Source organism: Bos grunniens, chromosome 6 (assembly GCF_055505025.1).
Source record: "Bos grunniens cultivar Pamir isolate PY7600 chromosome 6, Bosgru_T2T1.0, whole genome shotgun sequence".
In the NCBI taxonomy this organism is placed as follows: domain Eukaryota; kingdom Metazoa; phylum Chordata; class Mammalia; order Artiodactyla; family Bovidae; genus Bos; species Bos grunniens.
Genome location: NC_141170.1, coordinates 107,501,422 through 107,523,342, shown reverse-complemented (window position 1 = coordinate 107,523,342; position 21,921 = coordinate 107,501,422). Strand labels below are relative to the sequence as shown.

The 21,921-nt window shown below is 39.7% G+C and overlaps 1 protein-coding gene and 1 pseudogene across 2 annotated transcripts in view; one reads left to right on the top strand and one right to left on the bottom strand.

The window, feature by feature from the left end:
* UGT8 (UDP glycosyltransferase 8) overlaps positions 1-21,921 on the bottom strand; it is a 110,481-nt gene that overhangs the window by 30,308 nt on the left and 58,252 nt on the right. The window lies entirely within an intron of this gene.
* Positions 6,620-7,072, top strand: LOC147371181 (acyl carrier protein, mitochondrial pseudogene; annotated as a pseudogene). Its single transcript, XR_015166295.1, has one exon. The product of XR_015166295.1 is annotated as an acyl carrier protein, mitochondrial pseudogene (transcript).

Sequence of the window (21,921 nt, the reverse complement as noted above, 5' to 3'; positions counted from 1 at the left end):
CCAACACCAGTATCAATAGCTCTCTTTTCCCATTTTAAAGAGCCTGATACAAAGAATGTTCCGATTTGGTCAGGTGGGCTGCACAGAATTGAAATATTCATTCTGCAAAATCCAGTACAGATAAGATAATACTGACCATTTCTGATATAAAATGTTTTAGAAACACCATGGGACATCAAGCGTGATCTTTGACTACTGCTAAGGTAGTTAACCAAGACGTAGTAAACAAAAAAAATGACCAAAAAATACCACTGAGAATACAGAAGGCACCATTCAAAATGGAAATGCACCAATCATGGCTGTCACTGAGTTAATTGGGAAAGCATTTGGTTTAAACCTCCAATTCCATGGTTTGCCATGTAATCTCCATCAAGTGCTCATTCTCTCTGAGACCCAGCTCTCTCTTCTCTAGAAATTCTGATAATACTTCATAGGGACATTGTAAAGATTAAATGAGATCCAATACATAAAAGTGTTTTGTCACATAGAAATTACAGGGTCGTTTTCCCAGAGCAGGAAGTCTGAAAAACAATATACAGAGGGAGGACTGAAATGATTAGCTACGCTGAGAAAAGGAAGAAAAAAGGCCATTTGCACGAACATATTTTCTCTCAATGATACTACTCTCTTCGTCATGTTTATTCTTCAAAATAAAGCTGATTAAAACAAATACATAAATGAGAAATAACACAAAAATGTTTTATATCTAGTTCTCAGTTTTTCAGAATATTCAAATGATTTCTAAGATGATCCAAAGGGGTTATGTCACAACTAACCTGAAGAATGACCAATGTCAGTGACCAATATCAAGGTGATGGTTCTATTTAAAAAACAAAAAAACAAAACTCTCAGAAGATGCCTTCATTAACACAATGAACATCCAGGAGAATGAAACAGGCACCTAGAAGGGTGCACTCATTTCCACTGAGATTCTGCAGTATCTTTTTTCTTTCTCATAAGGCTTTTAAATTTTTGCCATTACAGTTACAATGAAAAGAAGTAAGCAAAATTTGAAACCCTGATTTGACTGTGAAGAGAGTTCAGTTTTCAAAGTTCTTAAGACCTTCAAGAAACCGCACACAGTCAGGATGTCCCCAGGATGCGATTACGGCAAGGGACTCGGGCACTATGCAAAGTACTGCACGTACTTTTGACTGAATGTTAAAAGATGAAAACCTCACCTGAAAAAAAAATCAGTCCCCAAAAATGACATCTACATCTTTCTTATGTTACCAAAGGAAATTAAGAATGCAGAGGTCTGGGGCAAATGAGAGAGATCTGAGCATGCTGATCTGCAACAGACAAGGAAGATGGGGATGTGGGCAGGGGGATAAAGACGCAGGAAGAGGAGATACTTTTCCTTGCATATGTGAGTATTGTGCTCAGATCTGAGATCCTGGAACATTCTTTCCAAAACAATCTGCTGTCAAATAAATATTCACATTTCTGCTGAAAAAAAAGGGGTGGGGTGCAAGGCTATCAAATATTTGATTATTAAATAGTATCCCAGCAAGTGAGGAGGGTTTCAGAGTCTATTCATGGATTCAGTAAATATTATTGAGGACCTGCTGTATACCATACCTGGCATTCTTCCAGATATTTGAGACATAGCAAAGAATAAATTTATGACCAAAAATTCCTCTCTAGACAGTTTACATTCTTAACCACATGGCCATAACCTAACTTTCTACCCTCACCTCCATCAGGCTTCCACACCTCATCTACTCTTCACTCCTCAGATACAGCCTGCCACGGGGTGCTTGCCACTTCCTCCTAAGCCCACGGGTACTTGTCAAAGTCATGACAAAGGATGCGCTTCCCAGGTGGCACCAGTGGTAAAGAATCCACCTGCCAATGCAGGAGGCATAGGAGACGTGGGTTTGATCCCTGGGTCGGGAAGATCCCCTGGAGGAGGGCATGGCAACCCACTCCAGTATTCCAGCCTGGAGAATCCCATGGACAGAGGAGCCTGCGGGCTGTAGCCCATGGGGTCACAAAGAGTCAGACATGACTGGAGTAACTCTGTGTCATCTCTTCTGTGAGATGTGCTGTCTCCCAGGACACAAAGCGCACGCCCTGTAGTGTGTGAGTTTACGCACAGGACTGTCTGTCTTCCAGGGCGGTGAGACATAGTAGGTGCTCACTACTTATGTCTTTGAATAAATCAAGAAAGCCAGTAGTAACCTACAGCCTTCAAAGGATAAACAACAAATAGCTTTATATTTTTCGTTCAGTAACACTGTCCATTCCCTAGAATTTGAGCTAACAGAATGTTGGGTTTTTTAAAATCAAGTCTAACCACATGTCCTGCCTAGAGAAAATAAAGGTGGGCTTGCCAGCCAGTGTACCTGTCTGCCTTCTTCTCTTGGAAAGACAAAATGAAACTTTCTTTGTGATAATCATAATGCTATGCCACAAAGATCATGAACTCCTTATTGCCAAAATCAGACTGAAATTGAAGAAAGTAGGGAAAACCACTAGACCATTCAGATATGACCTAAATCAAATCCCTTACGGTTATACAGTGGAAGTGACAAGTAGATTCAAGGGATTAGATCCGATAGAGTGCCTGATGAACTATGGACAGAGGTTCATGAAATTGTGCAGGAGGCAGGGATCATGACCATCCTCAAGAAAAAGAAATGCAGAAAGGCAAAATGGTTCTCTGAGTAGGCCTAACAAATAGGCGTGAAAGGAAGAGAAATGAAAGGCAAAGGAGAAAAGGAAAGATATACCCATTTGAGTGCAGAATTTCAAATAATATCAAGAAGAGATAAGAAAGCCTTCCTGAGTGATCAATGCAAAGAAATAGAGGAAAACAATAAAATGGGAAAGACTAGCGATCTCTTCAAGAAAATTAGAGATACCAAGGGAATATTTCATGCCAAGATGGGCACAATAAAGGACAGAAATGGTATGGACCTAGCAGAAGCAGAAGATACTAAGAAGAGGTGGCAAAAATACACAAAGAACTATACAAAAAAGATCAAAGATCTTCAAACCTAGATAATCACTATGGTGTGATCGCTCACCTAGAGCCAGACATCCTGGAATGCGAGGTCAAGTGGGCCTTACGAAGCATCACTACAAATAAAGCAAGTGGAGGTGGTGGAATTCCAGTTAAGAAATTTCAAATCCTAAAAGATGATGCTGTGAACGTGCTGCACTCAATATGCCAGCAAATTTGAAAAACTCAGCAGTGGCCACAGGACTGGCCACAGTTTTAATTCCAATCCCAAAGAAAGGCAATGCCAAAGAATGCTCAAACTATAGTATAATTGGACTCATCTCACACACTAGCTAAGTAATGCTTAAAATTTCCCAAGCCAGGCTTCACAGTATGTGAACTGTGAACTTCCAGATGTTCAAGCTGGTTTTAGAAAAGGCAGAGGAACCAGAGATCAAACTGCCAATATCTGCTGGATCATTGAAAAAGCAAGAGAGTTCCAGAAAAACACCTATTTCTGCTTTATTGACTATGCCAAAGCCTTTGACTGTGTGGATCACAATAAACTGGAAAATTCTTCAAGAGATGGGAATATCAGACCACCTGTCCTGCCTCTTGAGAAATCTGTATGCAGGTCAGGAAGCAACAGTTAGAACTGGACACGGAACAACAGACTGGCTCCAAATTGGGAAAGGAGTACATCAAGGCTGTATATTGGCACCCTGCTTACTTAACTTATATGCAGAATTCATCATGAGAAACGCTGGACTGAATGAAGCACAAGCTGGAATCAAGACTGCCAGGAGATATATCAATAACCTCAGATATGCAGATGACACCACCCGTATGGCAGAAAGTAAAGAATAACTAAAGATCCTCTTGATGAAAGTAAAAGAGGAGAGTGAAAAAGTCATGTATGGATGTGAGAGGTGGGACTATAAAGAAATCTGAGCACCGAAGAATCATGCTTTTGAAACGTGGTGTTGAAGAGGACTCTTGAGAATCCCTGGGACAGAAAGGAGATCCAACCAGTCCAATCCTAAAGGAAATCAGTCCTGAATATTCATTGGAAGGACTGATGCTGAAGCTGAAACTCCAATCCTTTGGCTACCTGATGTGAAGAACTGACTCACTGGAAAAGAGCCTGATGCTGGGAAAGACTGATGACGGGAGGAGAAGGGGATGACAGAGGATGTGATGGTTGGATGGCATCACCAACTCAATGGACATGAGTTTGGTTAAACTCTGGAAGTTTGTGATGGACAGGGAAGCCTGGTGTGCTGCAGACCATGGTGTTGCAAAGATTCGGACACGACTGAGCGACTAAACTGAACTGACTGATGCCACAAAGACTCAAGGAAGGAGGCAAAATTCATGTCTAGTGTGAAGGCCAGGAATACTGGGGTGGGCAGGCTATTCCTTCTCCAGCAGATCTTGCCAACCCACAAATCAAACCAGCGTCTCCTGCTTTGCAGGCAGATTTCCCAACTGAACCATCAGGGAAGCCCCTAGTGTGAAGGCAGAGGTGGGAAATGGCTATTGTAAAGTGAGATTCATATAGGAGAAGATTATCCCAGGACATTTCAGAGGAGATGGGAGACAATGGTGAGGAGACTGGAAGGGGACAAGGTGAGGGTCTAAAGCTGAAAAGAGGAAGGAGTGGGTGCAGACAGGTGTTTATTAGAAGGAAAGACTTAGTGAGGGGTTGGGAGAATGTGGGGCTAGCATGATTTTCAAGTTTCTGGCTTGGAATAACATTATAATTCACCAAAAGAAGAAACCTATAAAGGGAGAAAAGAAACCTATAAGAACTATAAGAAACCTATAAGATCTGGCGGCGAGGGAGAAGAAGAATAGTTTTTATTTGAACATAATGAATCTGAGATGTCTGTGTCATATACATGTGGAGCTATCTAGAGAGCAGAAGGAAATAGAAAATTGGGGGAAGAAAACAGGGCTGCAGATACAGCTTTGGAGAGCACTTGATGACCTCAGGGGAAACATATCAGCATTACGGACAAGTGGTGACCAGCAGCCTCTTTAAAGAGAAGTGAGCAAAAGAGAGTCTGGGTCTCGAATACACACAGAATAAATTAGTTACAGTTCTGCTCATAGCACGAGTCAGAATGCAGTCCCCTAGTTCAGTAAGCAGGAGGCAGAGAATCCACAGCACCCCACCCGGGGAACCCCACAAGAAGGCAGTTGGGCCCTACAGTCAATCTGGTTCCTTCAGGGAGGATCCCAAAGCAAGTCAAAGACTTGGAATAACCACTACTCCAACTCCAGAATGAGTCCTCTTAATCTGCTGGCTTTAATTCTCTGGGCGTCCCTGCTAGGCTCTCCAGACCCTCTTCAAGCTGAGAAGCAACTGGGCTTACCTCTAACTCACTGAATTCAGCGCTGATAAGGAAGGGAAAACACACTGACTTCCTGTTGAGCAAAACTAGCACCTGCACTAAAAGGAGATGACATAAAACAAAATAAGGAAGTTTGAGAAAGGGAGTCTCTATTTTTATTTGTCTTAGAATGATTGTCCACTGATAAATTCCTGAATGAGATATCTGTATAATTCCCTGTGCTATCACAAAATATAGCTTAGGACCATAAAGAAATAGACATGGTGGCTCACTGACAAGTACGTCTTTGCTATATACCTGAATTAAGATAAAACTGATTGATATTCAAGGCAAGAGAAAAGTGAAACAGCATACAGCAAAAAGAAACGGGAAAAAGTTCCCTAGAAGCTGAGTATTCATTATTTACTTGTGCAAGAGAAGGATGGGATAATTTTGTTCCTTTTACAATCAAATTTTATTATAAATCCTAACTGCTCTCCAAAGTACTAACAAACTGTAACTGCCTCACTGGGAAATACAAGACAAAAATTCTAGATAATCTAGTCATTTTTATTTTTAAATTTAAACTTCCCTCCATCAATTTCAGTACCTGATCAACAAGTGCACGCATGCTAGATTGCTTTAGTCATGTCCAACTCTTTGCGACCCTATGGACTGTAAGCTGTCAGTCTCCTTTATCCATGGGATTTCGCAGGCAGGTATACTGGAGTGGGTTGCCATTTCCTATTCCAGGGGATCCTCCCAACCCAGGGATTGAACTCGTGTCTCTTGGGTCTCCTGCACTGGCAGGCAGATTCTTTACCATTGTGCTAACGTGAAGCCCACGTGCTTTCTAAACCTCAATACTCCCCATCACAATGGGGCTGTATTCACACCCCTTGAACTTAGGCAAGCTTGTGACTCTCCTGATCACCTGATACAGTAGAAGGTCAAAAAAAGCAGACAGATGCCACCTGCTTCTCTCTTGCAACATGCAACCATGATACCCAAACCCCATTCTATAATAAATCCCCATCACATGGAGAGGCCGCAAGTAGGTGTTCTAACTAACAGCCTCAAGTAGGGTCTCAGCCACCCACCAGGACCAACAGCCAAACATGTCACTGTCTGTACCTACAATGATGCCAGCTTCTAGTTTTCGAGGTGTCCAGCCAAGGCCGCAGAAAACGGAACCACTGGAAAGCCCTTCCCACTATGTCCTTCCTGAATTCCTCATCTACAGGTCCTGGGGGCCAAATGAATGGTTGTTTAACTGTCATCAAGGTTGTCCTCGCACCTCTAATAACTGGAATGTCTCAACAGATCTTCAGCATCCTGGGTCGGCATAGCCATGGCGGCTCGTGTCCTTTGCGCCTGTGTCCGCGGACTTCCCACGGCCTTCGCGCCGCTGCCCAGGCTCCCCACGCTAGCCGCGGCCCGGCCGCTCAGCACTACCCTGTTGGCCGCGGAGACCCGGACGAGGCCTGGGGCTCCGCTGCCGGCCTTGGTGCTCGCGCAGGTTCCAGGCAGAGTTACACAGCTGTGCCGCCAGTATAGCGATGCACCACCTTTGACATTGGAGGGAATCAAGGACCGTGTTCTTTACGTCTTGAAACTCTATGACAAGATTGACCCAGAAAAGCTTTCAGTAAATTCCCATTTTATGAAAGACCTGGGCTTAGACAGTTTGGACCAAGTGGAGATTATCATGGCCATGGAGGACGAATTTGGGTTTGAAATTCCTGATATAGATAAAAAAAAAAAAAAAAACAGATCTTCATTTGGTTAGCTTCTCAAGAGTCACAGGGAGATTCTAAAAACAGGGCTAAGAGATCCACATGAAGTTCCTGGCATAGCATTTTTTTTTTTCTCAGAAAAGACTGGGAGAATAGGAATTAACTGTCCATCACTGAATACCTACTCTGTGATTATCAACCCACCTAAAAGTATTTCTAAGAAAAAGAGATAATGAATAAAGGTGAGGCCCAGTAATAATAAAAGAACCTGATTCTGAGCCATGGACTTGTGGTACTCATCCATAGTTCAACAGAAAAATATTTACCTTGTATTTTTCCAAAATAATTCTTACAGCCACATTCCCTTTTGATGTGTGTTGATACTGACATAGGACTGGGTGAAGTGCCCTTAACTAATCTGCAGGCATATTCATGTCATCAATAATTCGATAACAGTTAAACGCTTACTGTTCACTTTCTATGCTCCAAGTAACAGGGGCCAAGAATACAGAAGAGCAAGATATGGTTCTCTGCCCAGAACATCACAGTCCAGGGCAGATTCGTGGACTTCATTCACTATCGTTACACGATAGTGTTCATCATTACATGAATACGGCCTTTGCCCCATGTCTTCCCTCCATGCTGGGGAAATGGAGACTCAAGAAATAATTTCAAAACATTCTATTATGTTAAATTTATGTACATTATAAGTCAGTTTTCTCTTCACTTTAGAGCTGACTTTCCAATGGAAGAGTGTGGCAACAAGCAATGAAAAGCTGTATGCTAACAATTTCAGTAGCATGGGAAAGATGAGAGATCACGTCAAGAAAATGTGACATACCCAGGGAACATTTCATGCAAAGATGGGCACAATAAAGGACAGAAATGGTATGCACCTAACAGAAGCAGAAGATATTAAGAAGAGGTGGCAAAAATACACAGAAGAACTGTACAGAAAATATCTTCACAACCTAGATAATCACTATGGTGTGATCACTCACCTAGAGCCAGACATCCTGGAATGAGAGGTCAAGTGGGCCTTAGGAAGCTCCACTATAAACAAAGCTAGTGGAGGTGATGGAATTCCAGTTGAGCTATTTCAAATCCTAAAAGAATATGTTGTCAAAGTGCTACACTCAATATGCCAGCAAATTTGGAAAACTCAGCAGTGGCCACAGGACTGGAAAAGGTTGGTTTTCATTCCAATCCCAAAGAAAGGCAACACCAAAGAATGCTCAAAGTGAAAGTGAAAGTGAAGTCGCTTAGTCGTGTTCGACTCTTCGTCACCCCATGGATTGCAGCCTACCAGGCTCTTCCGTCCATGGGATTTTCCAGGCAAGAGTAGTGGAGTGGGGTGCCACTGCCTTCTCCGAAGAATGCTCAAACTACTGCACAATTGCATTCATCTCACACACTAGCAAAGTAATGCCCAAAATTCTCCAAGCCAGGCTTCAACAAGATGTGAACCGTGAACTTCCAGATATTAAAGCTGGATTTAGAAAAACCAGAGGAACCAGAGATCAAATTGCCAACATCAAATTTCCAGACTGTTCTGGAACAAGCGAGTTCCAGAAAAACATCTACCTCTGTTTTATTGACTATCCCAAAGCCTTTGACTGTGTGGATCACAACCAACTGTGGAAAATTCTTAACGAGATGGGGATATCAGACCACCTGACCTGCCTCTTGAGAAATCTGTATGCAGGTCAGGAAGCTACAGTTAGAACTGGACACGGAACAACAGACTGGTTCCGAATAGGGAAAGAAGTATGTCAAGGCTGTATATTGTCACCCTGCTTATTTAACTTACATGCAGTGTACATCATGAGAAACACTGGGCTGGATAAAGCACAAGCTGGAATCAATATTGCCAGGAGAAATATCAATAACCTCAGATATGCAGATCTGCAGATTCTACCATCCTTATTGCAGAAAGTGAAGAAGAAATAAAGAGCCTCTTGATGAAAGTGGAATAGGAGAGTGAAAATGTTGGCTTAAAAATCAACATTTAGAAGACTAAGATCATGGCATCTGGTCCCATCATTTCATGGCAAATAGATGGGAAAACAGTGGAAACTGGCTGACTTTCTTTTTTTGAGCTCCAGAATCACTGCAGATGGTGACTGCAGCCATGAAATTAAAAGACACTTGCTCCATGGAAGAAAAGCTATGACCAACCTAGACAGCATATTAAAAAGCAGAGACATTACTTTGCCAACGAAGGTCTGTGTAGTCAAAGCTATGGTTTTTCTAGTAGTCATGTATGGATGTGAGAGTTGGAATATAAAGAAAGCTGAGCACCAAAGAATTGATGCTTTTGAACTGTGGTGTTGGTTTTCAACTCTTCAGAGTCCCTTGGACTGCAAGGAGATCCAACCAGTCCATCCTAAAGGAAATAAGTCCTGAATATTCACTGGAAGGACTGATGCTGAAGCTGAAACTCCAATACTTTGCCACCTGATACGAAGAACTAACTCATTAGAAAAGACCCTGATGCTGGGAAAGATTAAGGGCAGGAGGAGAAGACGACGACAGAGAATGAGATGGTTAGATGACATCACCAACTCAATGGACATGAGTTTGAGTAAACTCTGGGAGTTGGTGATGGACAGGGAAGCCCGGTGTGCTGCAGTCCATGGGGACGCAAAGAGTCGGACACCACTGAGCAACTGAACAGTTTCAAAACCAATTGGAAATATATTGATAGTTCAATAAAATACTATGTCAAAAAAATTCCTTGGAAACTAAAGAATCCCTTCCTAAGTAAACGAAAAAAAAAAAATCTACCTTTTTCTATTTTAATACTGATATTCGTTTCCAGATTATAAACCTAATAAAAGAACAGTAAATGCAAAAACTAGCTAAAACCAGTCTAGTTCATTTCAGTTTCAGCATAAATCATTCAATTAGATCCTTCCAGGTCAACGACAGGATCAGAGTGCACTGGAGTCAGCTCCTCCCAAATGCTTAAAGAAATAAATAAGAAGCTAGACAAAAACCAACATATGCAATAAGCTGCAAGTAGCATCTAGTGGATGTTTCCATTAACTTCTGTGTCTTTCCTTGCAGATCATAAATGGTACACATGGCCAGGAGAAGTTTTTGGTTTACTTTTGCTGTCAGGTTGGGCTAAGAGACTATATAGAACAGAAAACTAAAAACTGACCCACCTCTTTCCCTCCATCTCTCTCCCCTGTAGATAATCTATTTCTATAACTCACCAGGAAGTACATCTCCCCCTATGCAACAAAGCCAATGACCCAGAAGGGTCTGGGCAACAGTGCGTTGATCCTTGGATGAGGAGGTGAGTCATCCCAGGGAAAGCATTTCTACCTGGGGCAAAAGCATGCAGAGCATGGTAACAGTGCCTGCTAGACTGTGTAATCTTCCATGTACTTCCATGTACTACTCTGCTGCTGCTGCTAAGTCACTTCAGTTGTGTCGGACTCTGTGCGACCCCATAGATGGCAACCCACCAGGTTCCACCGTACCTGGGATTCTCCAGACAAGAACACTGGAGTGGGTTGCCATTTCCTTCTCCAGTGCATGAAAGTGAAAAGTGAAAGTAAAAGTGAAGTCGTGTCCGACTCTTTGCGACCGCACGGACTGCAGCCCACCAGGCTCCTCCGTCCACGAGATTTTCCAGGCAAGAGTGCTGGAGTGGGTTGCCATTGCCTTCTCCAAATTTACAAAATAAATCTCACCCTTTGCTTGGATAGAGAACAGGAAGATCAGAATAAGATGAAAATCCTGGCTGGGCCTGGCAAAGGCTATACCAAAGAAGGAAAATCAAGAGAATGTTCAGTGGGGTTGCTCTGCCTCGCAGCCTCCCTCCAGGCACTGCTCTGACAGAAGCACACCCCCAGGTCAATTCTGTGGAACAAATACTTGGATTGATCTGTTTGTCTAATTCACCAATGTCATGAATTCCTTCCACTGATACAGTTAATACTGGGCTTCTAGAAAAGCCTGCAGCGGAAATCTCTGAACAAACAACTCCAAATTCCCTTTCTCACCATAGCAATTTTCTTTTTATCCTAATACCTGGGCCCTCTCAAAAGTTTTCTGCCCAACCTGAACCAGTATATTTTCAAAGTATTATACAAGTACTCTCCATTCAGGGCTCAAGTTCTCACTTTCTCTTAACTTTACCCATTAAGAAAAATCTTAAAATTGTCATTGACAATGCAAGGCCCATCTGTTTCTCACTTCTAACATTGAACCACATCAGATCATTCCACATTCTCTTAGCTTCTTCCACCCTGCCCACACTGGTAACTGGGTTTTCTGTTTTTGCTGCATCAGGGTATTTTCATTTATCCAAATTCAGCATATCTTTAAAGGTCAGAACAATGTCACCTTCTACATCAATCTTGGATCTTGCCAAGTTTAAGAATTTATTCTTTATTTCTATTCTTCAATAGTGCTTTATATCTCTGGTATGGTACCATCCACATCTGAACTTGTTATAAAATTATTTGTATATATATGTCATATCCTTTAGCAGACTATAAATTTCTTAAATATTAAAGTACCCAAAATAGTGTATTTCTCATAACTTATCTAAACTCAATAAACATTCATTGAATATATATCTATCTGATGAATTACATTATATTTTCATTACTGTTTTGCTAAATCAAACCCATGCAAACATCCATCGGCTAATAAATAGGTTTATTCTTAAGGTTCGTTTAGAAATCTTTTTCTGAAATCTACTGATTTTCACAAAATGCTATTGTTATAGGCGGTAATTTAGGATAATTGAAGTTGACGTCAATACTTCAAAGATATTATGGATCAATTATTAATTTACAAGACAGTTGGGAGATACTGAAAGAACCTAGCTGTGATGGATATCATTTCCCAGTGGGAAATTTGGGACAACAAATTTACCTTCTGTACTCCTATTCTGGGACATCAGTGACTGACGGACTTGCTGTATCTGTTTAAAAAAAAAAATCACCTCTCTGTATATTTTAAAAGTAAGTATCTTAAAGAGTTTATGAATCTGAAATATGTTTGTAAGAGAGGGGACATAAAGGAAAACCATAACAGCATTTCAGCAAGAGAGCAGAAATGACATATATATGGAAAATCATCCAGTTCTTGTTTATAATTTTGGAACTGTCTCAAATTTTTCATAAAATTAAAAGATGTGATACTTTTATCTTATAAAAGAAAAACAAAACTAAAGAAAAGGGGTTAAGTAATACTACTCTTAGACGTAGGTTCTCCTAGCATTCTCAATTGAGAAAAAAATGGAAAGAATAAAGATTTGCCAAATCTTTTAAGGCAAATTGTTCACAGGTTTTCCTGATATACATGATTTAGTTCACTATGTGACTCCAAAAGAAAACTTGTATGATGATTATCTACTAGAATAAAAAATTAGAAAAGGAGTAAACAACCTTTTCCTCCAAATTAACAGCTTCAGGGAAGTTTGTTGGCAGAGATCTCAACACTCTCATCTAGGTCTAAGGCTGGGCAAACTGAGAACAAAAGTACAGAAGAAATGCTGAGTAAAGCAGAGATCAGGTTCTTCCAGGATCAATCAAATCATATTATGAGTTTATCCTGGATTCCTGTTACCTGACAGTTGATTCTGACAAACTGAATAACCCTCAAAATAGATGAAAAACCAACAACCAAAAGTCACAAAACAAACCAAACAAAAACACCAAGAAAGAAACTATTTTCATGGAACTGGAAATCACAGTCATAGTATTACACTAAGTATGACAAAAAATGAGAATATACATACATTAATTGTACACCCATGGCTGATTCATGTCAATGTATGGCAAAAACCACAAAAATATTGTAAAGTAATTAGCCTCCAATTAAAATAATTAATTTTAAAAAATTACAACAAACTTAAGGAAAAAAAGGATGAATTAATTTTAATTATAAGTAGTAGCTGTATACAGACAGCTTCAAAGCATATCATCCTTAAGAAAAAAGTCGCTCATACATAAGAGAAATGTGAATGTGGGGATATTACTAACAATTGTCATTTGTAATATTGCAGTCTGCTCCAGGAGAAGATGTAGATAAGGTGATAAGAAAAAGGATTCCAAGGTTGGCCAACTGCCAGTCATTTGGAAATAATACAACTCCAGAGGTAACTAACATGACCACATAGCTGGGTCACAGTGAAGAATTCAGCACCTGGGAGAAGAGGAACCAGTGGTCCCTAAGCACATCAGGTCCTCAAGGCAAATGCAATCTCCAGCTCAGCCTGGGAAAGATCTCTGCATGCCAACCCAGTGAGGTTAAAAACAACAAAAACAACCAAACTCAAGACCCACTGGTCCAAAACACCGCTGCTTTTAATTAACAGTCCACGTATCACTTTAAGTCGGTGTGTACTGAATTTCCATACTCACATATAAATCTGTACTTCTCAAAGTGAGGAAACACCCAGGTGTAGGAAGGAATACCCACATCATAAAGCCATAAAATAAAAACATCCTGGAATGTTAATTTTAATCACAAATAATATTAAAGTCTTTTAAAAAAATAAAACAAATGAAGGTATAAAAGTGTAGGAGAGACTGCTAGTTGCCTAGCAATATCTATTTTCTCGACTTCCTTAGTAACAATTCCCAGCTTTTAGCTGGACATATTGTAGCCCAAGCAAAGAGGACACTTTTCAGCCTTAGCTGAAGCTGAGCATGAACAGGTGAGCAGCCAGTGTTCTGGACAATGAGATGTATGTGGAAGTAATGGGTCTGCCAATGGCTGGCATACAGCAGCTGTCTGGACCACGAGGACCAGAGCTGCACTCCAGGACGGCAGTGCAAGGGCTGCCGTCAGAACTGCTGACTTCTCACAGTTGCCAACCTAGAGGTTCCTTTTTGCGACACAAAAATAAACTTCCACTGGGTCTATTTATTTGTTTTCTGCTTTTGCATTAAACTTTGAGTATAATTAAAATATAATTCTTAAGTAATGTAATTATGAAAAAGGATGCAAAATAGGAGTCTTCAAACAAATGTCCATGCTTCTGGCTGACTGCATATGCTTTCCCAGCATCACCCAGGTGCACAAACTCATGACTCCAGCGTAGGTCTGAGAAATAGTACAGTGCAAATTACTATAGAATGCTAATTTCTGGATCATTGGGTTGCTTTAAAACTAGAATGCTCTACCTGTACTATATTATCAGTCTCTAGTACCACAGTGACCAGGAGTTGCACCTGAAAATCAAACCATGCCAGCATCATAAACTCTGAACAGCTATAACTCATGTTGTCCTACTAAGCTATTTTACAACTAAAGAAACTGAAGAAAGCATAAACCAATGGCAGGAAATCAGAAGCAAGCGGGAACTGAGTCCCAGCCTTAAGTTCCAGTGCTCTCTATTATAAAATTATAGCATGGCCATTTATTCTATGAGACAATGCAAAGACTATTTTAAATTCCTCAGAAGAATAATGTTACATAAATCAAAGCTATTAATCCAGGGAATCCACAACGAATTTTTTTTACTTGCTCAATGAAAAGATACAATGCTGTACTATGTCCTCCAAAACTGCATTTTATCTTCCCTTTTGCGGTGCACTGGAAGGCAGTGAAAAACAGGAAATGAAAAAAAAAAAAAAAAAAAAACCCAACTTTCATTTTGCTACTGGTAAACACCGTGTTTCTTATTTTTCACTTTTAGTTATTTTTTTCTTTAATTTTTTTTGGCTTTAGCGCATATGTATTAATCCACCTGAAGCACAATGAAGCTTTTTAAAATGTGCCAACTGCTTCTTCTTCATAAGAAAGGCAATTCCAAAGAATGTTCAAACTACCACACAACTGCACTCATCTCACATGCTAGCAAAGTAATGCTCAAAATTCTACAAGTGAGGCTCCAACAAATGTGAACCAAGAACTTGCAGATGTTCAAGCTGGATTTAGAAAAGCCAGAGGAACCAGAGATCAAATTGCCAACATCTGCTGGATCATAGAAACAGCAAGAGAGTTCCAGAAAAACATCTACTTCTACTTTATTGACTATGTCAAAGCCTTTGACTGTGTGGATCACAATCAACTGTAGAAAATTCTTAAAGAGATGGGAATATCAGACCACTTTACCTGCCTCCTGAGAAAACTGTATGCAGGTCAAGAAGCAACAGTTAAAACCAGAAAGGGAACAACAGACTGGTTCCAAACAGGAAAAGGAGTACATCAAGGCTGTATATTGTCACCCTGCTTATTTAACTTATATGCAGAGTACATCATGTGAAATGCCGGGCCTAAAGAAGCACAAGCTGGAATCAAGATTGCCGGGAGAAATATCAATAACCTCAAATATGCAGATGACACCACCCTTATGGCAGAAAGCAAAGAGGAACTAAAAAGCCTCTTGATGAAAGTGAAACAGGAGAGTGAAAGAGCTGGTTTAAAACTCAACATTCAAAAAACTTAGATCATGGCATCTGATCCCATCACTGCATGGCAAATAGATGGGGAAACCATGGAAACTGTGACAGACTTTACTTTCTTGGCCTCCAAAATCACTGCAGATGGTGACTGCAGCCATGAAATTAAAAGATGCTTGCTCCTTGGAAGAAAAGCTATGACCAACCTAGACAGCATACTAAAAAGCAGAGAGGTTACTTTGCCGGCAAAGGTCCTTCTAGTCAAAGTTGTTTTTTCCAGTAGCCATGTATGGGTGTGAAAGTTGGACTATAAGGAAAGCTGAGTGCTGAAGAATTGATGCTTTTGAATTGTGGTTGTTGAAGAAGACTCTTGAGAGTCCCTTGGTCTGCAAGGAGATCCAACCAGTCCATCCTAAACTAAATGAGTCCTGAATATTCATTGGAAGGACTGATGCTGAAGCCGAAGCTCTAATACTTTGGCCACCTAATGCAAAGAACAGACTCATTGGAAAAGACCCTGATGCTGGGAAAGACTGAAGGAGGGAGAAGAAGGAGATGACAGAGGATGAGATGGGTGGATGGCATCACAACTCAATGGACATGAGTCTGAGTAAACTGTGGAAGTTGGTGATGGACAGGGAAGCCTGGCATGCTGCAGTCCACAGGGTTGCAAAGAGTCGGACACAACTTAGGGACTGAAGTGAACTGAACTTCATGACAAAATTGGACTCAAAGTACACATAAGTCAAATCTCATTCTAGTGTCATAATGGAAAGATTAAAAGAAGACATTGCCCCAAAATTGTTACATACAACCTAAGTATTACCTTGGATTTGATTTGACTGAGAAGTTTAAAGAATACAAAACAGGTTATCTGTGTGCCTGAAGATACGTGTAAGTGATGCTACTAAGCATTCATGTTCATGACACCATCCTGCTTCCTCACCACAGATATGAAGTGCATACCCTTCCTTTTCATATCCTGTCTTATATAATGAAGATAAATAAAGGGAATCAAACCAAGAAATGTTCTGTTCTAAATGCCCCGGCATAGAATAGGCAAAGGACTTTGGAAGAATAGTTAAATTCATTATATTTTAGCTTTTTGATGGTAGAAAACTTCCCCAATTGGCAAACCAGTGACACGGAACTGACGAAACTGTAATCGTAAATAAGAACGTTATGCTCTGCATGACCTGGGCTATCTGCTTGTTTTCATGTGTCTCCCACAGTTCTGTCCTGTAATAAGCATGAAGATGAAATGAAATAGTGCCTGTAAGTCACTCAGCACCATGCCTCTTCATAGTAAGCCCACATCAAGTGACGTCAACCAGTATTATTTTCAAGCAAACTTGGTAGTGAAATTCTTGATGTTTATTCCCATTCAAGAAATTCTGCAATGGTTTTCCTAATAATTTTGACCAATTCATAGACTTGTTCATTTAACTGCTCATTAAATTTAATTTAATTGCTCATAAAGGTTTTTTTCCTCTATACAGTCTGAATTCCTCCCACAAAGTCTCCTTTTTCACGTTCAGTTCTTAAAGATGGTTAGGAAGCCTGTATCTCTGAGCCTTGTGCATTCTGTTCAGCTGCTCAGTCAAGTCTGACTCTTTGTGACCCCATGATCTGTAGCCCACCAGGCTCCTCTGTCTACGGGATTTCCCAGGCAAGAATACTGGAGTGGGTTGCCTCTTTCTTCTCCAAAGCCTTGTATATACTGGGTGTTTTATAAATACTTAGTTACAGTAGAAGCTGAACATGACTTTAATGAGCTAATTACCACATTAGTAATATTAATATGCAAATATGTGTTAGTTGTGTTAGTTGCTCAAATTATTTCCAGTTTGTGACCTCATGGGCTGTAGCCCACCAGGCTCCACTGTCCATAGAATTCCCCAGCAAGAATACTGGAGTGGGTTGCCATTCCCTTCTCCAGGGGATCTTCCTGACCCAGAGATTGAACCTGAGTCTCCTACATTGCAGGCAGATTCTTAACCATCTGAGGCACCAGGAAAGCCCATATGTATTATGTGTTAAGTCTCAACAACTAGTTGTTTTCATCTAAACAACTAACATAAAAGTTACAAACGCATTCACACATCCAGTGGAGATTCACTGAGGGTCTATTGTGTGTAGGCCAAATTCTGAGCTGTCAGAAGGAAATAAATTTGAATGACTGATCTGTTTCTGAAATGGTGCATTATTCTATAATAATGCCACAAAGAAGCTATTCAAAGGTCAAGAAATATTAACCTCACTCAGGAAAATCTGATAGCATTTTTTTCTAAGCCCTACAAGTACCTTTTTATCAGTACCGAATGGAATACCATAAAACTACTTCTACCTGTTATGATGTGGCTTAGGACTTTCTTTTGCCCCCAAGAATTTTCCCATCTAATTGTACCAACTGTAGTTAGGTGTCACCTACCTTACTCAGGTGCTTTATCACTCACCAATACTGTGTAACTATTAAAATTTAAACTTAACGTTTACAGTATTTGTTTCCATCCTCCGGAACACAAGTGCCTAATGGCCTAGAAGCTGCTTTCAATACCACTGCCATCATCTTGCATCCAAAACTGTTTTTACAACTTAATGTTTAAACCAAAAAGTCAGAGAGAATGTGACTGTGCATCTTAAGTACCGGGTCCTGCCATTTCACAGTTTTTACCTTGGATCTTAAGCCAAAATTTTACAAACCAAAACACCAATAAAAGAGAAAGAATGAAACCCAAGCTTCTTTGTTTTCCTTTTAAGCACCCCCACCTCAAATTGATTTTCCATTTTGGAGGAAAAATAACCCTTTAAAGGGCTCGTTGCTTCTAATTTTATTCTGATTAAAGCATGATGCTTATCAGAGATCACATCTCATCTCAGAGGCATACATGTAATATACAAAAGAAAAGCATTATATTTTTCATTAAAAATAATTTCTCTAAATGCAAGGGGAAAAACAGTGACTTTAGAGAATTTCATTTTATTAATTTTTTCTGTAAGTTATTTTTTTCCGGGACTTTAAAACAGCATAAGTTTTTGTTTTTCTTTAAATAAATACATTTTTCTCTTATACCAACAGAAAGTCAAACAGCAAGCTTAGATTCTGTTGCTTGCAAACTAAAGTAGCTTTGAGAAAAAGAAAAGAGAATTAAATAAAATGATGCTTTATTTACTGACTTGAGTGCTAGTTTATTCAGCTGTCCATACTGGGTGAGTCATTACAGCTGTTCATTCAACTGAAAATAGAAGGGTGGATTCAGGAAGCAAAATATTCATAGTCTAATAAGTTGGTAAAAAGAATAGGTTTAATTAAAGAATCTCATATTGAAAAGAACACATTGATACAATTCTAACTAAAACTACAAGAGAATATTTTCCTTACTGTGGCATTAAGTAATGTGCTTTACTTACTCTTTTGCCCTATTTAACTGCAAAACCTAACTGTAAGGTAGACAGTTTCCCCTATATACAGACGAAATATGTGCCGGCTCAAAGTCCCAGTATCTTGAAGACACAAATGGCCTAAAAAATTCCAACAAAGTTAAAGTAAGTTTTGAAAAAGTTCATGAATATTCTGCCAGCCATTGGTGTACCTGATCTCACAATTCTACTTAAATCCACGGGGTCATGTTAACAATTGACTACTACTCAGCGTAAAGGTACCAGTAACCCTCATATAGCCTACCTCATAAGACATAATGAGTCTATTTCCTACTCTTACTGATGTTTATTTCCCTTTAATAGAAATTACCATACACTGAAAAACTATTAAATCTAATCTGGTAACATTTCAAATTCACTTTTTAAACTACTGGTCATGTTGTAATATCTTTCAGTGGACAGACAGATGGAAAATGACTATGAATTTTTCCTTTTACTGTCAAATGCAAATGAAGATGGAAAGACTGATTTAGGCAATGGAGAAATTGAGACCCTATAATTTCTTCAAGTTTAACTGCATCTATTTTAGGTTCCGAAAATCTAATAAGATTCCAGGTACGCAAGGCTAGTTCAAGATTAGGAAATAAAATAATCCATCACATCAACAGGCTAAAATAAAAAAAAAATCACAATGAGGATATCAATATATGCATTAAAAGACATTTGATAAAATGGCCCGGTTCATTCTAAAGGAGATCAGCCCTGGGTGTTCTTTGGAAGGACTGATGCTAAAGCTGAAACTCCAGTACTTTGGCCACCTCATGCGAAGAGTTGACTCTTTGGAAAAGACCCTGATGCTGGGAAGGATTGGGGGCAGGAGGAGAAGGGGACGACAGAGGATGAGATGGCTGGATGGCATCACTGACTCGATGGACGTGGGCCTGAGTGAACTCCGGGAGTTGGTGATGGACAGGGAGGCCTGGTATGCTGCAATTCATGGGGTCGCAAAGAGTCGGACACGACTGAGAGACTGAACTGAACTGAACTGAACAGCCATTCATGATAAAATTAGAAATAGAGAAGTAAATAGAGAAGTACCTTCTCAACTTGAAAAAGAATAGCTATAAAACTCCATACAGTTAATATCATACTTAATTGAAAGAAACAAGAAGCTTTCCAACTAAGATCAGGAACAAGGCAAAGATGTCTCCCCTCATCTCTTTTCACATTGTATGGGAATGCAGTGTGCTAAGATAAGAAAAGGAAATAATCATACTGATTGGGAAGGAAGAAATAAAACTGTTCATAGGTGACATCATGATTATAAAATCCAAAAGAGTCAGTAACAACAATAAAATAAAAACTCCTTGGAACTAATAAGTAACTATATCAAGGTTTCAGGATACAAAGGTAATACACAAAAGTCAATCACTTTCCCCTATACCAGCAATGAACAAGTGGAATTTGAAATTAAAAACACAATATTTTTCAATTAGCATCTCCAAAAAGTTCTTTGGTATAAATTTAAAAAAATATATACAAGATCTAAATGAGAAAAAAGTGCTCACCTCTGATGAATGAAATCAAAAAACTAAAGAAATAGAGCGATACTACATGTTCACAGACAGACTCAATATTTTCAAAATGTTAGCTATTCCCAACTTAATCTAGATTCAGTGAAATCCAACCAAAATTCCAGCAAGTTCTCTTGTGGATAGCAGCAAACTGATCCTAAAGCTTATGCTGCTGTTGCTGCTGTTTAGTTGCTCAGTTGTGTCTGCCTCTTCGCAACTCCATGGAGTGTAGCCTGGCAGGCTCCTCTGTCCATGGGATTTTTCCAGGCAGTACTGGAGTGGGCTGCCATTTCCTTCTCTAGGGCATCTTCCCAACCCAGAGATCGAATCCAAGTCTCCTGCTTTGCAGATGGATTCTTTACCACTGGTGCCACCTAGTCCTTGTTCTGATAAAAGACCCAGAATAGCCAACATATTAATAATATTAAGAAGAGGAACAAAATTGGAAACCTGGCTTCCCAGTTACTGGGAGCTTACTAAAGTAAGTTCCCAAGACTTACTTTAAAAGCTATAGTAATCAAGACAGTATGGTATTGGCGAAAGAATAGGCCAATAGGTCAGTGTGACAGAACAGACAACCCAAAAATAGACGCACAAACTGTTCTTTGACAGAGGAGCAGAGCCACTACAATGGAGCAAAGACTTGCTCTTTAACAAATGGTGCTGGAGCAGCTGTATATCCACATCCAACAAGATGAATCTAGATACAGACCTTACACCATTGGCAAGAATTAATTAAAAAATGGATCACAAGCATAAATGTAAAGCAAAGAAATAATAATAATAAAAAACACTCCTAGATGATAATATAGGAGAAAACCTAGAAAACCTAGACAATCTTTTGGTATATTGATGACTTTTTAGATACAACAACAAAAATATGAACCATGAAAGACAGAACTGATAAGCTGGACTTCATTTAAAATTAAAACCTTACAGCTCTATGAAAAACAATTTCAAGAGAATGAGAAGACAAGCTGCAGCCTAAGAGAAAAAGGAAAAGACACATCTGATAAAGAACTGTTATCCAAAATATGCAAAGAATTCTTAAAACTCAGTAATACAATGAACAATGTGATTTTAAAATGCAACAAAGACCTGAACAGATACCCTACTAAAGAAGATATACAGATAGCAAAGAAGCGTATGAAAAGACGCTCCACGTTACACTATCGAGGAACTACAAATTAAACTATGAGATACCACTACATGCTTATCACAAGCCTCCTCCAGGGGATCTTCCCAGCCCAGAGATCAAACACAGGTCTGTCACATTGCAAGCAGATTCTTTACCATCTGAGCCACCAGGGAAGCCCTTACCAAAAGCCAAACACTGACAATACCAAATCCTGACAAGGATGTGGGACAAAAGGAACTCAAATTCATTGCTGGTGAGGATGCAAAATGGTACAGCCACTTCGGAAGACAGTTTCGCAGTTTCTTATAAAACTTAAAATATTCCTACAACTGAAACCAGCAACTCAACTCCTTGCTATTTACCTAAAAGAGTTGAAAACTTATAACCACACAAAAATCTGCATATAAGCATTTATAGCAGCTTAATCATAATTC